The 24,456-nt window shown below is 43.9% G+C and overlaps 1 protein-coding gene across 9 annotated transcripts in view; it reads left to right on the top strand.

Annotated features, from left to right (window-relative positions):
• The first annotated feature begins 4,625 nt into the window (after window positions 1-4,625).
• LOC136840249 (DDB1- and CUL4-associated factor 8-like) overlaps window positions 4,626-24,456 on the top strand; it is a 444,913-nt gene continuing 425,082 nt past the window's right edge. For 3 of the 9 annotated variants that reach the window (XR_010853567.1, XM_067106872.1, XM_067106871.1), the window contains exon 1: window positions 4,627-4,794. The gene's annotated coding sequence lies outside the window, so the exon portion shown is untranslated. Of the gene's footprint in view, window positions 4,799-4,997; window positions 5,126-24,456 lie in introns of those variants that run through there. The other 6 variants (XM_067106869.1, XM_067106873.1, XM_067106870.1 and 3 more) reach the window with 5 other exon arrangements.

Genomic DNA, 24,456 nt, shown 5'->3' with positions numbered 1-24,456 from the left:
TGTTTAATGTTAATCATTGATTTTCTTCATGTAGATTAGCGTTGTCATTCTCAACTCCTTCCTATTCATGCACTGTATATATGGTACTGTCTGAAATTTTTGTTTAGTTTGCTTTTGAGGATAAGTCTCAACCTCGCGTATAATCTTAAAATGTATTTTATTTCTAAACCTCCCATAGAAATGGAAGAAGCTCGTGAAACAAAAAGGAAAAGATAAAATCAACGTACTTGGTTATTTGACGGTGAAGGATAAAAACAGAAACGATTCTTATTACTTACTGGTGTTGTGGATTTCGTAAATCTGCTAACTGTAAAGGCAAAGCCACGGGTGTTATTTCAGATTTTTGTTGGGGAGGACAAAGACGGTTTGGCGAGCGAAGCGAGCCTGATCAGCTGTTTTTTTTTTTTTTTGAGCTATTTTATGTGCATTTTGAAGCCACATGAGCAAGGTAGGCTATTTCAGAAGAAATTATATACTCCCACTACTGTTTATCTCATCATCACTGGTAGCTAGCAGACAGACAAGAATCAAGAAACGTAGTATTTCCGAGAAATTTCAAATATTTATGATTGCACATTTAAAAAGAAAACATGACTTCTTTTTTTTACATTTTAATGAAAATATACTTTATAAATCAAATTATAGTGCCATCGGCTGGCAATGCCGGACATTAATGAAAATTATGAAACAAAAGCATCATTAGTGTAATGGAATTTATATTATGATTATGAAATAAAAAGAAATAATGTTGATAATTTGAGTACCATAATGAAAATAAAATAATATAAAAGTAATAACGTTGATAATTTGAGTACCAAAATCAAAATAGAATATAATTTAAGATTTTTGAATTACATTCCTATATAGAATTACACCAATAAGTACCGACGGTGTCTCATGCGAGCAAAATCATTCACCAGCTTTTCCAAATCAAATGACAACCATATGTTTTTCTGTGGCCATCAACAATAAGTAGTTCTTTACATGTTTAAAACAAAAAAAATCTCATTACTAGCAGTAGTGACTGGAATGGTAAACAAAATTATCCGGTCAATTTCTCAAAAATACCGAAATCGAAGTACAGATGTTGTTAACACCAGGTCCAGACCACTATAGAAACTGTTGCTGTAGGAAATTCGAAACTATCTCAAGAGACTCATGACTGCAACGGTTGCTTACTGAGCTCCCTGAACACGACTTGAACCTGTACTGTACTCAGGCTCAGTCAGCTATTCAAAATGTAAACAAAAATTCGTAGCGAACTAGTGATATTGTCGATGAAGAATGGATCCGATTTTGTTAAGGAAAACTTGATTAATTGAAATTTTATAGATCGTCCCTTCCTCTGCAGACCTCATAGATAGGTTAAGACTACAGACAGACAGACATACACGTGCATCCATACACACATACATACATATAAACAGACAGACACATAGGCAGACAAACAATGTGTTCGATAGAGAAATATAGATAAATAGATAGATACACAGGCAGACAGACAGATAGATAGAGAGACAGATAGGCAGACAGACAAACGGATAGATAGATAGATAGATATAACCTAATGTGATGGCACATTTGAATTTCGGTAGGAATAATGGAAAACCAGCTGCTGTTACTTCTTAGGGCTTGGGGGGTGAGGGGGGGGCAAGTTGAGGCTTAGGGGGGCAACTTGAGGTGGGCCGTTGCCCCCCCCTAAATGACGCCCCTGGGCAGAGCAGTTATTAAACTTGTAAATGGCAAGCATTCAGTAACAAAATGTGTTGAATAAAATCACTCATTTTGCAAGTGTTGCAAAAATCATACAAGCAAAATCAACAAGAGATCGACCGTGTCAAATTATTCGATCAAGTACCGTCCGTGCTCCTCAAAATACTGCACCATGTGTACCTTCCAAAAATGCGCTAACTCAGGAAGACTATAAAACAGATTAGGCACTGTGAGCGTCCATCAGCACCAAGGTCATTTGAAGAAACCAGCATCCCGCCAGAATTAAAACTTACATTAAATTGTGATTTATTTTCGGCAAGAGATTCTACAGCAGAGGGTGACAGACTTTTGGTGTTCTTTACAACCGCAAATTTGAGGATGGTACTCTTAATTAAGACAGTTCCTACACTATTTTACCAGCTGTACACAGTTCATGCACCTGTGGGATATGGAAATCATAGGGTCATTCCACTTGCGTACGTACGCTTTATTGACTGGGAAGAGTGAGGTCTTTTATAAAAATATACGCTTGTTTCAAGATTTGACTGACTTCGCTGATGAAAATGAAATTGATTTAAATCCACAGTCTATAGTATCAGATTTGGAACTGGCTGCAATTCAAGATTCTAAAAGCGAATTTCCCAACGCCAACAGCAAACTTTGTTTTTTCCATTTAGGACAGAGCTTATGGCGAAGAATTCGGTCAATTGGATTGTGAATTCGCTACAGCAACGCAACGATTAAAATTTTAGTTTAATGATACGACATTTATTTGCCTTGGCATTTCTTCCATCGAATGACATTCCGGAAGCTTTCGAAATGTTAAAATCTTATTTGCCATAAGAAGCGGACGATGTGTCATATGGTTTGAAAATAATTAGGTACTCGGACGAATAAGAAGGCATTTGCTTAATGGCGCTGTCGTCTGTGCCCAACCATTATTCCTCCTATTATGTGGTCAGTACACGATTCCATGCAATTAGGATTTCCACGCACGCAAAATGCAGTAGAAACATGGCACAGGAGATGGGAAAACGTCACTGAAAGAGCTCATATTGGGCTTTAAAGCATAACTGAAGAGTTACGAAGGGAGAAGCAGCAAGTCAACAACTAAATTGAATGCATACTTCGCGGTGAACAATCTCCTGAACAAAAAAAAAAAAAAATAAGATTCTTGAAGAACGGATCATCAAGGTGATGAGTGAAGGTGAACATCAAAATGTTTTGGATTATCTTTGTGGAATAGCACACAGTTTATCTCTTTAATAACTTTTGTCATTCTTTTAACAAAAATTTTTCAAATAAACTCTTAAACTCTTTTAATTATACATTTACATCTGATCATCCATTTAAGTGTGAACCTATATTTTATTTATATATTTAACACCATCGTTATTTTGCTTACCCAACAATATAATTTAAGAAAACTAAATGTGTGTTTCCTGTTGGGATTATGAGCTTGTCGGTATATTGGCCTATCGGGATTCTGGCTGTCGGGATTCTGTCCGGCTCCAAACCATAATAATAGGGCTGAGAAGATACCTGGTGTAAACAGAGCCCCAGAAAACACACAATATATATATATATATATATATATATATATATATATATATATATATATATATATATATATATATATATATATATATGTGTGTGTGTGTGTGTGTGTGTGTGTGTGTGTGTGTGTGTGTGTGTGTGTAGAATCTACTGGTCACTTTATATGTATGTGTGTGTTTGTTTGTTTGTATGTATGTGTATGAGTGTGTGACACCTTTACTTGTATATTTTTTTATTTTCGTGTATATATATATATATATATATATATATATATATATATATATATATATATATATATATATATATATATATATATGCGTGTGTATAGTTTTAATCACACTATACTGTATGTCTACTGGCTTCTGCCACTTTATAACCTTATTACTCGCTTATATCGTTACCTGACAACTTAAATAGTTTATTTTAATGATGTTATTCCGTTTGACCCGTGTACGAACATACATACTTCACGATTTCTTGTCCATGTGTTCGGTCTTCTGGGGCATTTAAATAAGCGTAACAAGAGAGAGAGAGAGAGCGCGAATAAATAAATTTAAAGAGAAAAATAGCAAGTAATGATGAAAGGAGGTTCAGTGACTTACACTTCAGTAGTCACAAATCTTTATTAGGCCGCTTAAATCGGCTGGCTTTTCATCCCAGAAACATCATTGCCAAGGTCAAACTTACGGGTACTTTGTAGAGTGCAGCCGCCTATTCTTTTCCTTTCCTGCCTTTTTCCTACAGTTATCTTCCGCCGGTAGAAAGCAGAGTGTGAACCAGCTGGAGCATCTAGCCGATGCGAAGTAAAATTAGCTCCCTTGTGCAAGCATTTCTCTTCTATCAGGCATTTGTTTATATTTGCTCCATTTAATCGCATCGCTGAAAAAAATGCAGAAACAAAACTGACTTAAAAAATCACAACAGCTTTTGATTACGTAGTCCATTTCCACGGATATGAATAAAACAATTTCGTCTTTAGGTTATGTAATTTGCTTGCCAAAACGTATACACCAACGCTCATGCATTGCATTCGCGTACAGCTGATTTTTTCGTTTAAGCAAGTCGCACACTATTTTTGGAATTGCAGTGCTTGAGGCTTCTGCAAAACATTTAGCGATATTGTAGTAATTAATGATAGAGTTGGGTAAATGTGCCTCACTGCGGCACCTTATTACCTAGGATTTAAAAAAAAGAGGGGGGATGAAGATATTTATTTTTGGTTTTTGTATCCAGCGGCAAGTTCATTTAGACATTTCACCAATCAGCTGGGGAGAAGTGACAGTGCTTGCCACACATGTATCGTACCCTTTTTGTTTCTGTCATTGCGTTCTTCGATGTAGGCATTAAATTATTTCAGGAAAAAAGTAGAATAATATGAGTAATTTTTTACGAAATTTGTTATAAAATCAACAATAAATTGTCCAAAGGATAAAATTATCTTGAAAGCAACGCAGTTGGCATCACTCTCGGCCTGACCCAGGACGACAACAAACCTCATCTTTGGTGTGACGTTTATTAACATTAGTAGGTGAAGAATCCACTCAATTTTCTATATATTTCAAGGTTCTCTGACAATTTGTTTCAGGACAATCCACTTGGATGCTCCTGAATGCTTGTTAGCAGCTAATTATCCAAGAATCAGGATAAGAAGATCGTAGTTTTAGGGAAAACTATGATTTCCAGATCGTCTCTTATTTTAGTAGGCTAAGGAATGAAATTATGAATTTGGGTAGTTTGCAGAACGACGGGGCTACCCCCGAACGGAAGCTAAGTCCATTGTCTCCGATGTTTAGTGTTACTTGGGGTTCGCCCCCCCTCCCATGTCAGGGCACGGCGCCCAAGTGAGGTTAGGAAGGTAAGGTCTCGTTAGGTCAAGACCTGGCATTTAGGAAAGGTTAGGTTTGTTTACGTATGCAGGACCTGCCCCGTCGTTCTACACTCAGGTGTGGTCAGTTATTGGAAAGGAATTAGTGTATAGGCTTATTGTGGCAATAGGAGACAGCCTTTTGTCTAATGTTTATATCTTTTTTCAGTTTGCCTACAATGTTGAATTTTGTAGGCCTAATTTACATTGGGGCTACGAAATTAGGAGAAGATTCAGAACAAGATAAATGCCCTGATAAGGCTACCATATCATCTCGTGTGACTTTTCATAGAGGGATGCCCTTATATCTAGCAATACATAGCCTAGAATAGTCTGGGTTAGCCTAAGGCCTTTGGTAGTTCACCTTAGGTCACTGGTAATCTTGCCTCTGTTAATAACCTAGCTTAGGTATTTTCTAATATCCAGTTAATCAACTGTGAAATTCTAGTTAATCAGAGGACAAAGGACCTGTCATAAAGGTGGTTTTGTCAATATAAGGGTTGTATGTTCAGCGGAGGAGGTTAGGATAGCCTAGTCTATTGGGTAATTCCACAGTATTATTATGATACTTTAGCCTCTCATCAAATACAACTGCATTTATCAGATGGCTTATCTTGTGTATTATGCCTTTCTGAACATTAATTATTATACAAGCTACTCAGTTTTGTATTTCTCGAATTCCCTGTATTAACAAATTTGAGGGAAACCTGTTGAAAAACTGTAGTATTTAGATGGGAAACCAAAAATTGCACAAACAGGAATGGGCTAAAATACATGAACTGCAAGATAAATAGTCAACAACATACATGCTCATTTTTATAATTAGTATTTTTGCTATCTCAAAGCACATTATAAAGAACAAGGATGTCACAAGGCAAATCACAGGGATGCATGTTGACCTAACTTAACCCTAATATAACTTTGGGTGGTATGTCCCACCTGATATGGGGTGGGGGCAATCACCCTACCTGATCTAGATGTAAGTCATTGATTATAAAAAATACAAGGGTCCACCTTAACCTTACTAGACATAACCTAACTGCAAAAACCTTGGGTGCCACGGCCTACCTGTCGTGAGGTGTGGGGACCTCAACCACCTTACCCAACTTGGCATAGAATGCTGCAAGTCATAGAATGAAATTCAAGGATGCACCCTAACTGTACCTTCTGGCACCTGGAAACCAAAGGATTACTATTGCAATTTCAATTTGGTTTCAGAAAAAACTGCTCCACCCTTGTTCCCCTGCTGAGGCTGACCAACCAAATCCAGCAAGGATTCGCCAAACAGTGTCAGACCATTGGCATATTCTTTGACTTGGAGAAAGCATATGACACTACCTGGAGAATTGGCATCATGAAACAATTGCACAAGATGGGCATATGTGGAAGAATGATCAGGTTTATATATTCCTTTTTAACAGAGACTTTTTAAGGTAAGAGTGGGAAACTCCTTCTCCCAACCTTTTATGCAGGAGGAAGGAGTTCCCCAAGGAAGCGTTATAAGTGTAACACTTTTTTTCAGTGGCAATAAATAGTGTGGTTGAAAAAATCTCACCCCCTGTTAAATGCTCGCTTTTTGTCGATGACCTTGCAATATACTGCACAGAATATGATTCCTTGTCTGTATGTAAACATTTGCAAAGGTCTATTAATGCTATTACTAAGTGGGCTGATGAGAATGGTTTCAAATTCTCCTCTTCCAAAACAGTTGCAGTAAGATTCACCAGGTGCCGGCGTTTAAAAGGGTCCATCCTTCCTTACGAGAGTGAAGTTAAATTTCTGGGGATGACTATTGACCATAAATTAACATGGGCTAGCCACATAAATGCCCTAAAGTTTAATGTTAAACAATCTATGAATATTTAAAGGTTGTATCTGGATTTAGTTGGGGGGCTGATAAGAAATCCCTTCTGAGTCTATATGACTCTCTGTGTCAATCTAAGCTAGACTATGGCTGTCAAATTTATTCCTCAGCCTGTAAAACCAAGCTAAAGGAACTGGATGTTGTACACAACATGGGGTTGAGAATATGTTCAGGGGCTATTAGAACTTCGCCTATTGAAAGCATATATGTCGACACAGATCATTTTCCCCTTGATCTAAGAAGGCAAGAGCTAGGGTTTGCGATACATGGCTAGAATGAAAAGTGCTCCCAAAATCCCTCCTTTCAAGCACTAAAGGAAACAGATTCTCGAAGTTTTCTGGTACAAGAGCTTCTAAACCATTCCAAATTCGACTGTTTGAGGATGTTAGGAAAAATCATCTTAAATCCCAGAAAGTCCTGGAAGTAGAATATCCTGTAAATCCTCCATGGCTTATCCCAGAAGCATCAGTAAAGAAACTGTTCAACAAAAAGGACTGCACTGAAGAAGAGATTGGGAAAATTCTTAGAGCACGATGTTACCCATACTAATTTGACAAAAATCTATACAGATGGATCAAAGTCAGATAGTGGTGTTAGTTTAAGCTGTTATCCTTGGTGATACAGCGTACACAGCTAAATTACCTGACTCTGCATCAATATTTACTGCCGAATTAACAGCCGTAGTGTCTGCCCTAGATTTAGTTTTTCAAAGTAGTGACTCTAATTTTGTCATATATTCAGACTCTAGAAGCACCTTAGAAGCTATTAAAAGATTTAATAGCTTTCATCCATTAATTCAAAAAGTTCAGGAGTGGCTTTTTCGTATATATTGTCGACGTAAATCAGTCTCTTTCTGTTGGGTCCCTTCTCGTGGGGATTCAAAACGAGATGGCAGACAGGGAAGCGAAAGCTGCTAGTGTTTTATCAGAAACCTCTTTCAGAAAAGTGCCGCATACAAACTTAAAAGGTCCCATTAGATCTTATGTTTTAAGTAAATGGCAAGAAAGGTGGACTTCTCCTCTTGCCAATAATAAGAAATATAGAAATATTAGGGATAATACACTACCATGGTCTTCGTCATTTCAGCTTGACAGGCAGACAGAGGTTATTTATCAGATTAAGGATTGGGCACCTTTCGTCTAACCCATCAGTTTATTTTAGAAGGAAGCAGCCCTCCAGAGTGTGCTTACTGTGATGAGACACTAACAGTGGAGCACATTCTGGTGGTCTGCCCCAGATATTTTAACCAAAAGAAAAGATATTTTCAGGGTAAATCCTGTCTGATATTTTGGAAGATGAAGCAGATATTTCTGCTATCATCTCTTTTTAAAGTGTGTTAAAATTTTTAACGATATTTAATTTATTTAATATATTTATTACATCACGTAGAATTTTAATGACATTAAATTTTTTATGTATATATCACATCATTCATTAAACTTCATACCCTTATTTATTGGTCACATCACTTCATTTTATTTATTAATCGTTTCCTTCATGAATTCATAACTTTAACATAAGTTATTTTCTCTCCGTTACGGCACCATTCTAACATAATTTATTTTCTCTCCATTACGGCTCTTAATAGCCTTCTTGGCCCCAGTGCCTGGGCTTTTGCCCTAAATATCATACATCCATCCATCCTAACTGTACCTTCTATAACCTAATCAAACCTAACAACGTCCTACTTGATTGTTGATGCCTAAATCCTAACCTGATGTAGATTGCTTTAAATAAATAACTTGAAATATAGCCATTGCAATTTAATCTTTGTTCTTACACAAATACAAACCTGAATTTCTTTACATATGGATTTTGCTTGAGAATGTGAGCTGGAACAGCCATTCAAACTTGAAAAGGTAGTCAACTGTCTAGCTCTTCGTTGGGTGAGTTGGTAGAGCTGTGGACTGGAACTTGCTGGGCCGGAGTTCGATTCCCCGGCCGGCTGATGAAGAGTTAGAGGAATTTATTTCTGGTGATAGAAATTCATTTCTCACTATAATGTGGTTCAGATTCCACAATAAGCTCTAGGTCCCGTTGCTAAGTAACCAATTGGTTCTTAGCCACGTAAAATAAGTCTAATCCTTCGGGCCAGCCCTAGGAGAGCTGTTAATCAGCTCAGTGGTCTGGTAAAACTAAAGTATACTTAACTTTAACTGACAGGTCTGCACTCCACTTTTCTTGCAGCTGCCATTGAGTCCAGATTTCTTTCATGATGCTCTGCCCTTCTGTTGCCATTTGAAATTTTATTGATCAAACTTGAATGTTCCTTTTCCCCTTTTTTGGTTGTTGACTGTGCTTGTTTTGTATTTTTAGACCTGTCATCAAATAAACCATGTTACAAGGAATTAAGATTTTCTCCTTTCCGTTGTGAATACAGCTGTTTCATTTTCTGACATTCTTGCTCATATAGTGACTTTTCAGTTACAGTAGATTTAGGCACTCGGAGGTTCCGTGGCATTAGGGTATACATTAATTAAGGTAATCCTTCCGTCATGGACTTCTTTTGTATCCATTGAAATATGGTAGGCAGCCTTATTCCTTTGATTTCTGTGGCTTAGTCTTTATGTTTTCCGACTGCTGAGATGAAACGAGTTTCAGCAATGGTGGTAGAGATGTTCTCCTTACCTTCATCATCTTCATTTACGTCGTCTTTTGAACCTCACCCTCTGACTTGGCCGCAAGTTTAGTGTTGGGGGGCTGAGTCTGCCCTTCATCAGAAGACTTATTAAGCGTCTTTCTGTGCACCTTTCCCCTCGGGGAGGGTGGGAGGTTTTGATCGCCTTCGGCAGATGATTTTTCAGGCAGGGCTCGTACTGAGTACCATTCCTTTACACTCATGGTTCTCTTTGTCTCAGCTCTGTGAGCTCTTGATCCAGCTTTGAGATGAATTCTCATTCTCTCTGAGAGTAGTGTGTCGATCCCTTGTGTGGCTTGTTCACTCCTCATTTTCCTGGTCTATGGACCAGGTTTACGTGTGGCAACAAGTTTGGAGTGTTCTGGATTGCTCTAAGGGGTTTTTGCACTGCTCGTTCTCATGGACCGTTGGCTTTCGTTACCTGGCCTAGTTTTGCTAATGATAGAGGGTAAGTTTCACCTAAAAAATAATGATTATGATAAAATCAGTTTGTTCCTACACTATACAAATTCTCGGTCCTTTACATGAAGAATTACTTTTAGCGAAGCTGGAACGGCCGTTAAACTTTCGAACAAGGGGGTTAGGCAGTTAACTCTGCTTTCAGCTATCATACAATGCAGACATGTTTCATGACTCTGTGCCCTGATTGCTGTTTTCCCTTTTTCCCAGTGGGATTGTTCGTGTTTTCTTTTGTGATTGTAACATCTGCTTGTGTGTATGAGATTTGTATAATATTCAGACCCACAAATCATCTAAACTTGTACAGAAGGCTGTCACCCAGTGTGTGTGTCCTGGTGTTAACAGCAAGGGTTGCACCTACTTCGATCGCCCATTGACGTTGGCCCTCATGTCCTCTGCACCAGTTGCAGGGGGCATGACTGTAACCCAGAATCTACTTATGCTGAGTGTCGTCCTTGGTCACCTGTGCAATGGGTGGAGTTTACAGGAAAGAACCAATACAAGAGAAAAGCTTCTAAAGCGTCGTCAGAGGGGTACACACCGCCGACTATGCCTTTGGTTGCTAACCCTTCTTCCTCGTTTCTCCCTCCTGCCAAACTTCCTCTCTTGGCTGTTTCTCCTTCGGGAGCGATCTCTCCCTCTTTGTCTTCACTTGCTTCATTGGGTGTTGGGTGAAGATATTTTGGCCCGGGGGGATGGGGGGGGCAATCAAGACAATCTATTCTAGGGCGCCTCCGCTCGCTTCGAGAGGGAAAATTTTCCCTCGGAGTGAGTGGATCTCCCTCCGCTTACCCGACTTTGCCTCCTTCTTCAGGTTAGGCAGCTGAGCTCCATGAGGCAGCTGAGCTCTGTGAGGCAGCTGAGCTCCATGAGGCGGCAGAGCTCCTTGAGGCAGCCAAGCTCCATCATGTGCTCCGGAGTTTCCTGTGGTGATGCATGCTGCTGTCACCACTACTACATCATGACGGCGTTCGCGAAGATTCCCACATCGGTGTCTACTCACTTCCCAGCCCTGACAACCCCCCATCGTTGGTGGACCAGGCTGCTGTGCATGCTCCTGCTCCCCAGTACACGGTGTCTTTTCTGCCTACTGCCTTTGTGGTTCTAGTTGCTCATGCTGTTCCTGTTGCCCCAGCTGCTGCTGCTACTCCTGTTGCCCCAGCTGCTCCTCGTGTTCCTGCTGCCCTGGCTGCTCCTGTTGTCCCAGCTGTGCCTGCTGCTCCTGCTGTTCCTGCTGCTCCCCCCTGGATGGGAGACCTGACTGCCATCTTGAAGAAGATGTCAAAGAAGAGATCAAAGAAGATGGGTTGTAACTCATCGTCTTCGTCTTTGACTTTGTCGTCTGCTGCCTCCTCCCCTTCTTGTGAAAAGAAGAAGAAAACTGCCCCCCCCCTCCCCCAAAGACCTGCCATGGGACTTCTAAGGGGCTGCCTCCCTCCACAGGGAAAGCAGTGGGATCTCTTGCTGGCTCTCTCCGGTCTTGGGACACAGGAACTTTTTCTCGTACCCCACTGGGGTCTCGCATCTCGGGAGCCTTGAGTGTGCGAGCCCCCAAGGTTCGTACACTTGAAACCAGCTCTAAGAAGTCCTTTTCTAAGACTGGTTCTGTGCCTGTCTCTTCCCAAGTTTCTTCAGACACTCAGGTGGAGACTGACCCCACTGATCATTCTGTACGAGATTTGGGAGTGTCGGGTGCTCAACAAGGTCGAGTCACTCCGAGTACTCAAGTCTCCACAGAGCCTTGAGTACCCCAAACCAGCACCAGAGAGTCTGTTCCGCGGTCTGGTTTAGGCACAGCACGGGAGAAAGTGCTGAAGCATGCAGGTGCTTCGACACTTCCTGCCAGTACTGCTTTGAGTGCTCGGACAGATTCCCAACCCAGTGCTTCGGACACAAGGGTCTGAGCACCCGGAGACACAATGAGGAGGTCCCCTGTACAGTCTTCTTCTTGTCTTGAGGTTATGGCCTTGAAGAAGACTTGAGCATGGCAGGAGGATTGTGCAAGTTCACATCTGACAGTACCCAAGCACTCAACTCGAGCCAGCCCTCGTTCACGTTCATGTGAATCTCTACACTCTCCTCGGGACAGCGCCTCGTCACAGGCATAGGCATTCGCCTAGACCCGTGCCACTATTGCCACCGCGGTTTGGCAACTGCCCAAGGCTTTCCTCTCCTGCTGGTTCTTCTAGTAGGACAGGTAGGAGCACTCAATCCCCCCCCCCCACATCTGTCCCCTCAACCTCCTGGGGTTTCACCAGGAGGCCTGAGTCACACAGGAGAGACTCCGACGAGAATTCTTCTTATCAGGGCCTACCATGAAGGCCTATGCCCAGGTTTGGTTCTTGGAGTGACTTGGCTGTACACCCAAGTGGTTGAGGGAGGATCCCAGGGGTCTGCCGAGGTTCTCCCTCCTGCAGGGAGAGTTGATCGGGAGGACTGCGCTCTGGAAGAACTTGAGGGTCCTCTTCCCCAGGATGCGGACACCCCTGAGATACAGAGGATCTTTTCGGAGATCGTCCCACTGATTCGTCAGCGATCTCGGGTAGGGGACCATGGCTGCTTCTGTGGATCGTCCTTCGCACCTCGAATCTTTTTGGGGACCAAAAAAGGGAACAAAAAGCTTCAGTGGAGCTGCCATGGTCCGCATTTTCTGAAGGAGTACTCAATCAAGTGGATAACCTGGTCTCTGGGCAGGATAATTCACTCCTTTCGAACTGTTCAGAGAAGCTTCTTTCCCCTCCGCTGCCTGGACAGAAGTGTTTCTACATGCCTACGGAGGGGTCATTGCCAACTAAACAGGTAGACCCAGACCTGAATTGTCTAGGCCTGGGTCTTTCGCTGCAGCAGTGTACTACGAAAGGGGTCTACCTCTTGCAGCAAGAAGCAGTGAACCTGGAAACCACTGCTACAGCGGTTCTCCAGACAGTCTCTTGGCTGGATCTGTTGTTGTCACGGTACCCAAGGTTGCCACCTCCTTCAGTTCAATCACCCTTGGAGAGGACTTCTTCTTCAGGAGACTGTGCCAGTTTGGAGATAGGGCTATTTCCTGAGACTGTGCCAGTTTGAAGATAGGGCTATTTCCTACCTGGCCCACCAGATGGCAAACCTGTGGACAAACCTGGTGCTGAAGAGGAGGGACGCTGTCCTGAATTGGATCTCCAGGTCTGTAGGACCCAAGTCGACTCAGGGTTCTGCCTCTCTCTCTTCCCCTGGGAGTTGGTAGATGCTGCACTAGACAAGAGGCGTGCCGAAAACAACGACCGCCTTGTTCATGAGGCAGTGGCAAAAACCTCCGGGTCTTTGTGTGTCACTGCTGCTTGACCCTTGGGTCAAGCTATCCCTTAATCGCCCTTCCTCGGCCCCTAAGAGGACCCAGGTTTCAAAGGGCGCTCGCAGAAATACCCAGCCTTTTTCCACTTCTGCCAAGAAGGGCTTGCAGCCGTGCTTTCAACCCCTTTCCTGTCGGAAAAAGGGGGCAAAGGTAAGAAGAAGAAGGGTGGAGGCTAGGGAAGGCATTCCCCTCCAGCCCCTGCCATTGGTGAAGGGGGGTTGCCTGTCAAGCCATTGGGCAACATGGCAGCAACACGGAGGTGAGTGCTGGGCAGTAGGTGTCCTTTGGGAGGGCTACCTACTTCCCTTCGAGTCTCGGCCACCTCTCACCAACAACCTGGTCTGTCTCCTAACCTACATTCCCAGCTCGCCGAAGGATCTAGCACTCCAGGAGGAGGTGCAAGTGATGCTGAAGAAAGGCGCTGTGGAAGTCATGTTGGATTGGTCCCCAGGCTTTTACATCCGCATCTTTCTTGTACAGAAAGCCTCAGGGGGTTGGAGACTGGTCATAGACCTCTCTCCCTTGAACCGTTATGTTTGCCAGACTCGGTTCACGATGGAAATGGAACACTTAGTGCTCGCTTCCATCAGGGAGAATGACTTCATGCTTACGGTGGACATGAATGATGCATATTTTCAAATACTCATCCACCTGTCCTCTTGCAAGTACCTACACTATCCTCAGGGAAGCGCTACAGCACTCCAATTCAGGGTATTCTGCTTCGGGTTCTCGACTGCTCCCCAGGTGTTCATGCGAGTGTTCGCTCTTGTATCAGCTTGGGCCCATTCGCACGGGATACATCTGTTGAGGTATCTTGATGGTTGGTTTGTCCTTGCGAGCTCCCACTCGCAGTTGCTCCAGGACAGGGATCAACTTCTCGAGTTCTGCTACAGCCTAGTGGTCGTAGTAAGCCTTGGGAAATCCGATCGCATCCCCAGGCAGAGGATAAAGTACCTGGGCATGCTGATAGATACGGTAGCAGCAAGAGTCTTTCCCTTGGACTCTCGTATCAGCAGGTTCAGGAAGGCAGCGCAGCTGTTCCTGTCTCAACGGGAACAGCCAGATCAGCAGTGGCAGGTCGTCATTGGTCACCTGTCGTCCTTGGAGAAGCTGGTCCCTCACAAGACACTTCACCTTCATTCTCTCCAGCAGAGAATGAAGGAGTTCTGGTCCCAGTCTCGAGATCCCCGGTCCTTTCCCATTCCTCATCAGAGGAAGTGAGACAGGACTTAGACTGATGAATGGACGACAGGAACCTCGTAATAGGAGTATCTCTACATACTCCCCCTCCCGACATGCTCCTGTTCTCAGATGCATCTACCGAGGGATGGGGCACATACCTGGAGGAGTTGCTGGTTTCAGGAGCGTGGAACCGAGATGACAGGCACCTAAACATCCATATCCTGGAACTCAAGGCGGCCTTCCTGGCCCTCCAAGAGTTTCAGGATCGAGTGATGGGACACTCCATGGTGTTGATGAGCGACAACACCACAGTACAGGTAGTCCCCAGTTATCAGCGGGGGGTTCCATTCTGATGGTGTGATGATAACCGAAAATTGGTGATTTTTGGGGCTTATCGGTGCCTCGGTTAGCTATGTATCGGCACCAATAAGTGGAAATCGGCGATTTTCGGCGCCAAAAATTACCAATTTTCGTCGCTAGACAAGCCCCATAAAACTGAATCGCTTATAACCGAGCCCGCTGATAACCGGGGACTGATTGTAGTGGCATATGTCAACAAGCAAGGGGGTCCCTTGTGTCCCTCCCACTGCATCAGTTGACAATGCAGGTGCATGAGTGGGCAGTAGCTCACTCGATACAGCTCTCAGCCAGATACATACCAGGCAAGAGGAATGTAGTGGCGGACAAGCTCAGCTGCCAGAATCAAGTGATGGGGACGGAGTGGTCCCTTCACACAGACATTATGGAGAGGTTGTTTGAGCTGTGGGGACTTCCGACCATCGATCTGTTCACTACCCTGCACAACAGAAAACTTCAAGCCTTCTGCTCCATCTTGCCAGACCCATGGTGTGCTGCAGAGGACGCGTAGGGACAACCTCGACGTCTACGCCTTCCCTCCATTTTGCCTAATTCGCAAGGTGTTGATCACCCCAAATCTCAGGATGATTCTGGTGGCTCCCAAGTGGCCACATGCCATTTGGTATCGCAATCTGCTAGCACTTCTTTCTGAGGCACCAAGAGAGATTCCTCCCTGGCACAACCTTTTGTGTCAACCACACGTAAAGTGGTTCCATCAGGCAGTGCAGTCCGTGTGTCTTCACGGCTGAAGGCTATCCAGCATCTCTCGCGAGTGAGAAGCTTTTCTCGCTGAGGAGCAACATATATGGCTGGATACCTCAGACAGTCCTCTGCAGTGGTGCACCAGGGGAAAGGGGCCGTCTTCTGTGGTTGGTGTTGTGGACGCGGTTTCTCTCCAATGGGAGCCTCTATTCATCAGGTCACGGACTTCCTCGTCTTCCTTTGCCGAGAGAAGCTTCTCTCTGTTTCAGCTGAGAAAGGCTATAGAGCTGCCTTCAGCCAAGTCTTATGCCTGAAGGGAGTGACTGTCTCCTCACTGGAGATTTTGCTACTGACGAGAAGCATCGAAAGGTTTTGCTCCTCCAGGGACCTCAGGCCCCCTGAGTGGAACATGACTCGATTTGAGGAGCCTGACTCGTGCATCCTACGAACCTATGCAAGAGTCAGCAGACAGGGATCTGATCCTCAAGCAGTCTCTCTGCTTGCCTTGGCATTGGCGAAGAAAATAGGCGAACTTCATGGACTTTCCTTCGATGTTAAACACTCGAGGGGATGGGGATCAGTTACGCTCGATTTCGTCCCGAATTTCGGGATTTCGTAGTGAAAACTCAGAACTCGTTGGTCTCTGATGCCAGGTTTGAGTCCTTCATGATCCCCTCCCTAGAGTACTTTGTTGTTAATGATCCAGATGAGATGCTATTGTGTCCTATTAGAGTGCTGCGGTACTATCTGAAGAGATCTCGACATCCCCTGCCTGAGTGTCGACCACTCTTCATTACTGGCTCATTCAAGAAAGAATTGTCCAAGAAAACAATCTCTTTCTGACTTCGTGAGATGATCAGGAGAGGGTACTCTGCAGCTGGCAATGACAACACCGGTACTTTCCGTTCAAGAGCTCATGAAGTCAGGGGCATTGGTTCATCCCTCCCATTCCAGAAGAATCTGTCTGTTCCCAGGTACTGAAGGCGGGCGTATGGTCACAGCAGACCACGTTTACGTCCTACTTTCGGGACATTGCCCACAAGTCCTTGGACACTTTTTCCTTGGGACCTGTGGTAGTGGCTGCTCAACAAGTTGTGTAGCTTACTCAGCTCCTCTAAGAGGGCAGGTAGCATCTCGCCTAAGGTGCACAGTTATGGAAGTTTGTATAAGTGACTGGTCTCTCTCCCTCGCCATCCTTCATTCTCTTTCTTCAGGCAGAGAGTGGGATTCAAGCCGCCACATGCTATATCTGGCAGCCGATGCAGGTAAATGTCACATCAAGCATCCATTCTATTTTATTTCATTAGATTTATAGAAGCAATTGTGTGTACGAGCCGCTCACCTGGGGATAGCTAAGGTGCATGTTTGCATGAACAGCCCTCCTACCTATTCCTGTACAGGAACAGTGTTGGACCGATAGTAGAGTTCGAGAATTCGTTATCTTTTCTTTCATCATCATGTGCTGTCATCACCTCCCCTTTTTCTTCCAAAGCTACCAAGTGAAGGAAGAAGAAGGGTGCCTCTCTTAGCTGTAGAAATCCCATAGGGCTTCTGACGGCCAACCGTCTTCCACAGAGAGGGCTATGGGGTCTTATCACTGGCGGTACTACCAGTACTGCAACTCTTGATTTGTCTGTCTGGCACTTGAGCAATCACTGCCTGGGGTTCGGCAGACCCCAGGTGCAACGGTACCAGTCCTGGGAATCCTTCCCAATCTGGAGAGTTCTTGGTCTACAGACCTAGACCCTACCAAGCAGAGAGAGTGAATTCAGAGCGTGGGGCTCTCACTCAACCCCTGCCCGCTCCTGTATGCTTCTCCTGTAGAAACTTCTCCTTCTAGGAAGACTGTAGCATGTCTTTGGGATGGCCCCCGTCCATGTTCATGTGAATGGGAGCACTCTCCCAGACCCAAACGACTGCTGTCAGTGCAGTTTGACGACCGCCCACAGCCTTACTTGCTTGTTGGGGCTTTGGCCTCCATCAGGTATGCAAGGGTGCCAGGTATCTCTCACCTGTCCCCTCTGTCTCCTTGGCATTTTCTTGGAACCAGGGACAGGACAGGATCAGTGTTTGGAATCAGGAACATTTACTATCCCATTCTCTGCTGCTCCTTTTTTCAGTCTTCTCTTCGGCCTCTTCTTCTTCTGCTCTGGTCCTTCCTGCGGCTTCTGCATCTTCTGTTTTCCCTCCTTCTTCGACTTTGGTTTGCCTCCTCTCGGGTAACTTTTTTTTTATGCGTCTGCTATTCCTCTGCCTCCCGCCTTTCCTTCCTCAGTACAGTCTTCACCGGTAGGAGGAGCCTCCGGACAGTTGAAAACGCAGTTTCGGCAGAATTTTGCCGCAGGCGTTTCATGTTCCATCCCTTTGGGTATGCACAACCCCTTGCTTCCTCTTCAAGCGGCTGTTCCGGTAGTATCAGGTATTTCACAGGGTTTGCCTGTCACTTCCAGTTTGGGTTTGTGCTCCGCGGTTTTGTCAGGGCTTGCGGTACCTTCTTCGAGCGGTCCACGTCTTTCATCGCCTGCATTTTCCGCGGCGGTAACTCAGAGGGTAGCTTCTACCTCTTTCATTCTCCCTCCTTCTTCTTCATCTTCTTCCATCCCTCCGTAAGTGGTTTCGTTTGCGCATCCTTCCCCAGGGTTTAGCAATGTGGGTTTGGCTACTGTCACTCGTCTTCCCCTAGTTAATAATGGGGAATCGGCTGCTGGTTTTTCTTGGTTTAGCCTTCTCTTCCCGGCGGGTTCAACTATGCGGATTCAGCTCTGGGTACCCAATTAGGTGTAGGTGCTCAGCATTCTGGTTAGGGTGTCTGCTTGTGGACTCTTCATGATTGTCCGGGCTTCGTTCATTTCCTCCTTTGTCGGTCTTAGACCGTTCGGACATTGCAGAACAGGATTCTTATCCGGAGGTGCAGGATATTCTGGCAGACTTAGAATGTCCTCTTACCAGCAGTAACGATTATGGGCGCATGCTTGAGTAGGTTACTTCTTCATACCCTCAAGCAAGAGCTCCGGACCTCCTGAGTTCGTCAATTCAGTCTTTATTTTTTGAGACTTTTTATGCCACTAAGCCAGCTCCTGCCTCCTTTTGGATCGATCGGGTTAGACAGGCTTTGGAGGAGGCTGACGGTCATTTAGCATCGGTAGTGGCTTCTAATAGACAGGACTCTTCTCTTCTCTCTCCATGTAAGACGATTTACGCAGTTTAAAGTAACCCTTAGGCAGGTGTCAGGTTGCCATTCAACAAATTGAGGCAATCCTGTCTAAGTCTCTGGTGTCGTCTCGGTTGGTAGGAACTTCTCTTAGGGAAGCAGGTGCTTGGAGGATGTGTTGTGCAATCAGACTGAGGCTCTTGCACACTCTCTGGATGCTGTCAGGTTTACTGTAATGGTGTTCTAAAAGAGTGACGGCTATGTCCCTTCTGATCCGTGGCTGTTTGCAGCCTAATAAATTTATCTTGAGGGGTCTGGCTTACCAGGCGAATGCTGTGACTTTGTCTACGACGTTTGGAGCAGAAAAGTTTAAATTTCTATCTTGGTCATCTTCCCCCTCAGTATCCGGACGTTCATAAGAGGGATTGCTTAGAACACCTTAGCCTGAGATAATTCTTGTTCAAGGATGGTGACATAGCCAGTATGATGAACATGGTTGCTTTAACACTCATGTCTCGGGTGTCAGCAATTATGCATCATCGAGGGTACAGAGTGTTGAGGTATCTAGACGATTGGTTGATCCTTGCCTCCTCTCTAGAGGAGCTAGTAAGAGCGAGGGAATTCTTATGGAGTTTTTATTCAGGTAGGAGGATTCTCTCTCTTTCTTTGAGGGTTTTCCCAACCCTGGAGAGGATCCAGTCGGTCCTTCAGCAGGTAGAAGGATTCCTGTCCAGCAGGGAATGGCCGGTACCAGCTTGGAGAAGCCTCTCTCTTTTAATTCCAGGGTCTCGTCTCTGGATGCCCTCTCTTCAGGTATGTCTCAGGAATCGCTGGGACTTCCGCAACGAGAATGCAGTTATAGTCGGGAGCGATTCTTGCCTGGTGGATCGTCTGGTGGTCAGTAGAAATGCACTAACACCAGGAAGGTCTATTGACTCCCCTCTTCCCGACGTTCATTTGTACACAAATGCCTCAGATCAAGGTTGGGGAGCATCCTTGGAGGAAACCCAGGCCTAGGGCCTCTGGGGCGGGGTTTAGGAACGAGAGGAGTCAATAAATTTTTGGGAAATCAAGGCTGCAAAGGAAGCCCTCAGTTGTTTTCAGCCCTAGTGCACAACAGAGTAGTGGCTATGTTTAGTGACAGCGTAAATGCTGTACTGTATCTGAAGAACTCCGGGGGGTTGGTTAACAGGCTCAACAGAACTCAATACTATAGCACAGAGAGTCCTGAGATGGTGCGAAGAACGACAAGTGTCTCTTCTTCCCCAATTTATATCGGGGAGTCTCAACGTACTGGCTGATTCGCTAAGTCGCTCCTGTCAGGTATTGGGGGGGGGAGTGGACTTTGGCTCTGGAAGTAATATGCCAGGTTCTCCAGAAGTGGCCAGCAATGGTGTACTTATTCACGACGTGATTAAACCATCGTCTTCCGGTTTATTTCTCACCAATGGTGGTCCCCATGTCGATAGGCACTGATGTGACATTACAAATTGGAATCACATGCAGGTGTATGCCTTTCCTCCATCCGGTCTCATTCATCAGGTAATAAGGAAATTGCGGGAGAGTGTCAAGACATCTGTGACTCTAATAGCTCCCTGCTCACACTAACACGCTTGGTTTCCGGAACTCCTAGAGCTCCTTACGGAAGTTCCGATGTCCTTATGTCCTTACTCATGTGAAAGTTCTCAGGCGACCGCATTCTCACTATTATCATCCCAACCGTCGCGTGCTGTACCTAGTTGCAGGGCGACTGAGAGAGCCACTAGACAGTCCGGACTCCTTAAAGCTGTGGTTAGACAGCTTTTTTTTAGCTTGAGCAAGTCAACCCGTAAGCCTTATCAGGTTCAGCTGGACAATGTATAGAAGTTAGTGTCGAAAGGAAGGTCATTCCATCTCTAGACCTTCCATAGCCAAAATAGCTGATTTTCTTTTATTCCTTCGGAAAGTTAAGGGTCTTTTGTATTTGGCTATTGCTGACTACCGCTCAACGATTAGCGGTACAATTAGTTTCCACCTTCCTGAAATCTCTAGTAGTAAGATAATTGATGATTTATTACGTTCTTTATGAGTGAACATCCTGTTTTGCCGACTCGAGCCACTCTGTGGGACTTGTCAGAAGTACTTCAATATTTTTCTTGTGTTCCCCTGTCATTGAACCCATTGAAGCCATAATGTTAAGACACTGAACTAAGAAGTTGCTTTTTCTTACAGCTTTAGCTTCAGCTGGAGGGTTGGGCGAGCTTCAGGCAGTTTCTAGGTTGGGTTCCTATGTGAGAAATGATATGTATTTGTCTGTCGGAATTCCAGAATTTTGTCAAAGACAGAGTCAGAGGTTAAAACTCTGCCTTGTTCATTTAAAATTCTTTATCTGCAAGTGTGCGTTACTGGCGATCCAGCGGAGATATCTGTATGTCCGGTACGAGCATTAAAGTCTATTTATCAAAGGTTGAGAAACCCCATCCGCTCCCGCATACACTTCTTGTCTCTCTGCGGAATCCTTCCCGTCCGCTGTCAAAGAATGTGATTAGTCACTTTCAGAGGGAGGTGATTTCCCAAGCTTCTCAGGGTTCTTCTTCGTTGTCTTAAGCTCTGTATTTCCCCAACCGCACAGTATACGGAGTATGTCCACTTCATCTTCCTTTTCCTTCTATTCTGGAGGCAGCTATTTGGAAGTCCGTCTCAATGTTTACCTCCTTTACTTAAGAGACTTTCGATTCGCCTCATAACTTGTAGCAGTGAAGTCTACTATCTAGGGTGCATTCATTTAGCTGAGGGGGTATTCGCTTAGTGCGGAGGTTCGGAGGGTTATTCTCTTAGTCCACGTGTAGTGGCGAAGTCTGTTACCTAGGGTGCGTTCATTTAGCTTAGGTGGTATTCGCTTAGTGTGGAGGTTCGAAGGGTTTTTCTCTTGGTCCACGTGTAGCGGTAAAGTCTGTCATCTAGGGTGCATTCATTTAGCTGAGGTGGTATTCACTTAGTGAGGAGATTCTTAGGTTAACCAGATAAAGGAATTCCTTTTAGTCTTTAGAATTCTTAGGCAACAGTGATAGTATAATAATATGAACTTAGGTTTTGTACGTTTTAAGTATCTTAGTCTTTGATAGTTTCCCTACGAGAGTCCAAGGGAGTGCTCTAGTAGGCTAGGCTTTTCGTCGACACAGATACTTTTTTGCATGTTGGTCATCAGGCCTTATCCACTCCTGGATGGCGGAGGGTTAGCGGCTCGGCACACTGCTTCAATTCCCTCCATACATGAGAGGCTCTGAATAGCCACATGGGAGGTTCATCATACTCCTCCAAATCAAAGTACTCTTCACTGAAAGCATTGATTGATATGGTGAGTGTATGACTAAACGGATATTTTATGCACAGCAGATTGGTGAGCTACCATCTCTGCGGTTGTCAAAAGGTGTGAAATAGAATTGGTCCCTCCTCCTCTAAATGTTGTTAATCAGGCGAATTCAGGTATTCAGGGAGTGTATTTCAATGTGAAGTTTTCATAATAAAACTAATATTGTAATACTTAAATGTACACCTGGATGATTCCCACCCTCCTTTCCCCACGTCAGTTTTGACCTTGAATAAAGAAATTGACGAAAGTGGGAGTGTCGGTGCACACCTGTGTCAGCATTGCCGACCGTTTGTTATGGTAGCTCAAGTGACAAGATTTTACCCGCAGCGTTGGTAACGCTGGCTGTTAAAATTCTCAATAGTGGATTGGCAATTGAGAGTTGTTCGGGCTAGTGGGATTAAGGGCGAACTCAGGTGTTCAGGTAAGTATTACAGTATTACTTTTATTATAAAAACTTCATTTTATTATAAAAATGTCATTTTTCACACCACTTTTGTGAGTAAATGGATTTTTTGTGGTAAAACTGTTAAAGTACTCAGATATAAGTGTTTGTAGAGGGGTTTTTTGGTGTTTGAACTATCAAAGTAGGTAGTTACAGTATAAGTATTTTTAGAGGGGTGTCAAGCACTAGCAGATTTTAGTTATATAGAGGGGGTTGTGGTACACATTCCTTGCGAATACCGGTGGTCGACTTTACAGCCAACCCTGCCTATTCGTGGTTCTGGATTCATGGCTGCACCTATTCGCAGATTTTTCTGTGGAACGTATATCCACATTATTCGAAGAAAATTTGCCTATTTGTGGAATTTTTCATAGAGAAATAGTATTCAGTAATTACTGTATTTTTATATTTTTGTAACTAAATACATTTTCCATGATAAAACTATTAATATAGGCAGGTATAAGCATTTTTAGAGGTTTTTTGCTGTTTGAACTATCAAAATAGGCAGTTACAAGCATTTTTAAAGGGGTGTCAAGTATTCACGGATTTTAGCTATTTGCTGGGGATTGTGATCTCTATCCCCAGTGAATCCTGGAGAGTGACTGTATACATATAGTGAAATGTTTATGCATGCATATGAAGATATGCATGTCTATGTATGTACTTATGTAGATACACATTAGAGATAATGATGTTGATAGTAGTTATAAATATTAGTCCTGAAGAGGCAAAGTTTCTTGATGATGTGTCAGAGTTGTAACCTCTCCTTGCTAGACCTACTTCCAAGGCCAATGGGAGGAATGTCTTATTCCTTTTACAGCTCAGTTGTAAAGTAATGGAAAAGTTGTGTACAAATCATACAAGTAGCCCTGCTCAACCATTAATAGCGTTTAAGGCCATCACCTAAGATGTCTCCAATCTGATTGGAATATTCTTAGTACTGTACTACTGCCTTTGAAGTCTTCCTTGTAGGGTCTTGCCCCTACAGCCTTTTTTGCATGTGAGTTCCATGTAGAATTTCCCAAACCACTCTCAAGGTCTGCTTCAGTAGTGATCTGGCTCACATTTCAAGTGGAAAAATTACACATGTAACCATAACTAATGTTTTGAAGTCCCAGTTCAAGTAGGTTGTGTGGATCCTCATAAGGCCGTGTGCAGAGTTTCAGAAGTGTTTGGAAAAGCATCAAGAAGAACCTTTGGTAGTGATGGTTCTCAGGGAAGGATACAGGCTGTCCCCGGTTAACAGGGAGGTTCCGTTCCGGGCCGAGTGCCAATAACCAAAAATCCTTGATAACCGGAACATCACAGTAATTTACAATGACAAGCGCCAATAAACTGCTTACCGACAGCAATAAACCGCTTATTGGCGCCGAAAATCACTTACTGATGCTGATAAACTGCCTACTGACAACGATAAACCACCTACCGACACTGATACACCGCTTACTGGCACCATTAATCTGGTTAACGACGTTAGCAATGCTGAAGCGGCTGTCTTATGCCCAATTAGAACTCCTCAGGGTTTATATTAGTGAGCTTTAAGCCCTTTCTTTTATGTGGGCTTTGTTCTAGTGGCAACACCTCTCTTTTTTTTTTTTTCTTTCATTGCTTAGAGAAAAGATTAGAAGTGAAAGTCCTTCTCAGATTTGTGACATTGCTTAATTTAACTGCTTTGTTAGGCAAGGAAGAAGTAGCTGTCTTATGTCCAGTTAGAACTCTTAAGGGTACCAGGACAAACATAAACTTTCAAGAGGAGGAGTTAAGTATTTTTCTGTGGTGTTATGAGACCAAACACTCGTGAGTCCAAGAATACTTAAGTCAGTGTATATACACACACACACACA

This window comes from Macrobrachium rosenbergii, chromosome 7 (assembly GCF_040412425.1).
Source record: "Macrobrachium rosenbergii isolate ZJJX-2024 chromosome 7, ASM4041242v1, whole genome shotgun sequence".
Classification (NCBI taxonomy): Eukaryota; Metazoa; Arthropoda; class Malacostraca; order Decapoda; family Palaemonidae; genus Macrobrachium; species Macrobrachium rosenbergii.
This window is presented reverse-complemented; position numbering and strand designations above follow the sequence as displayed.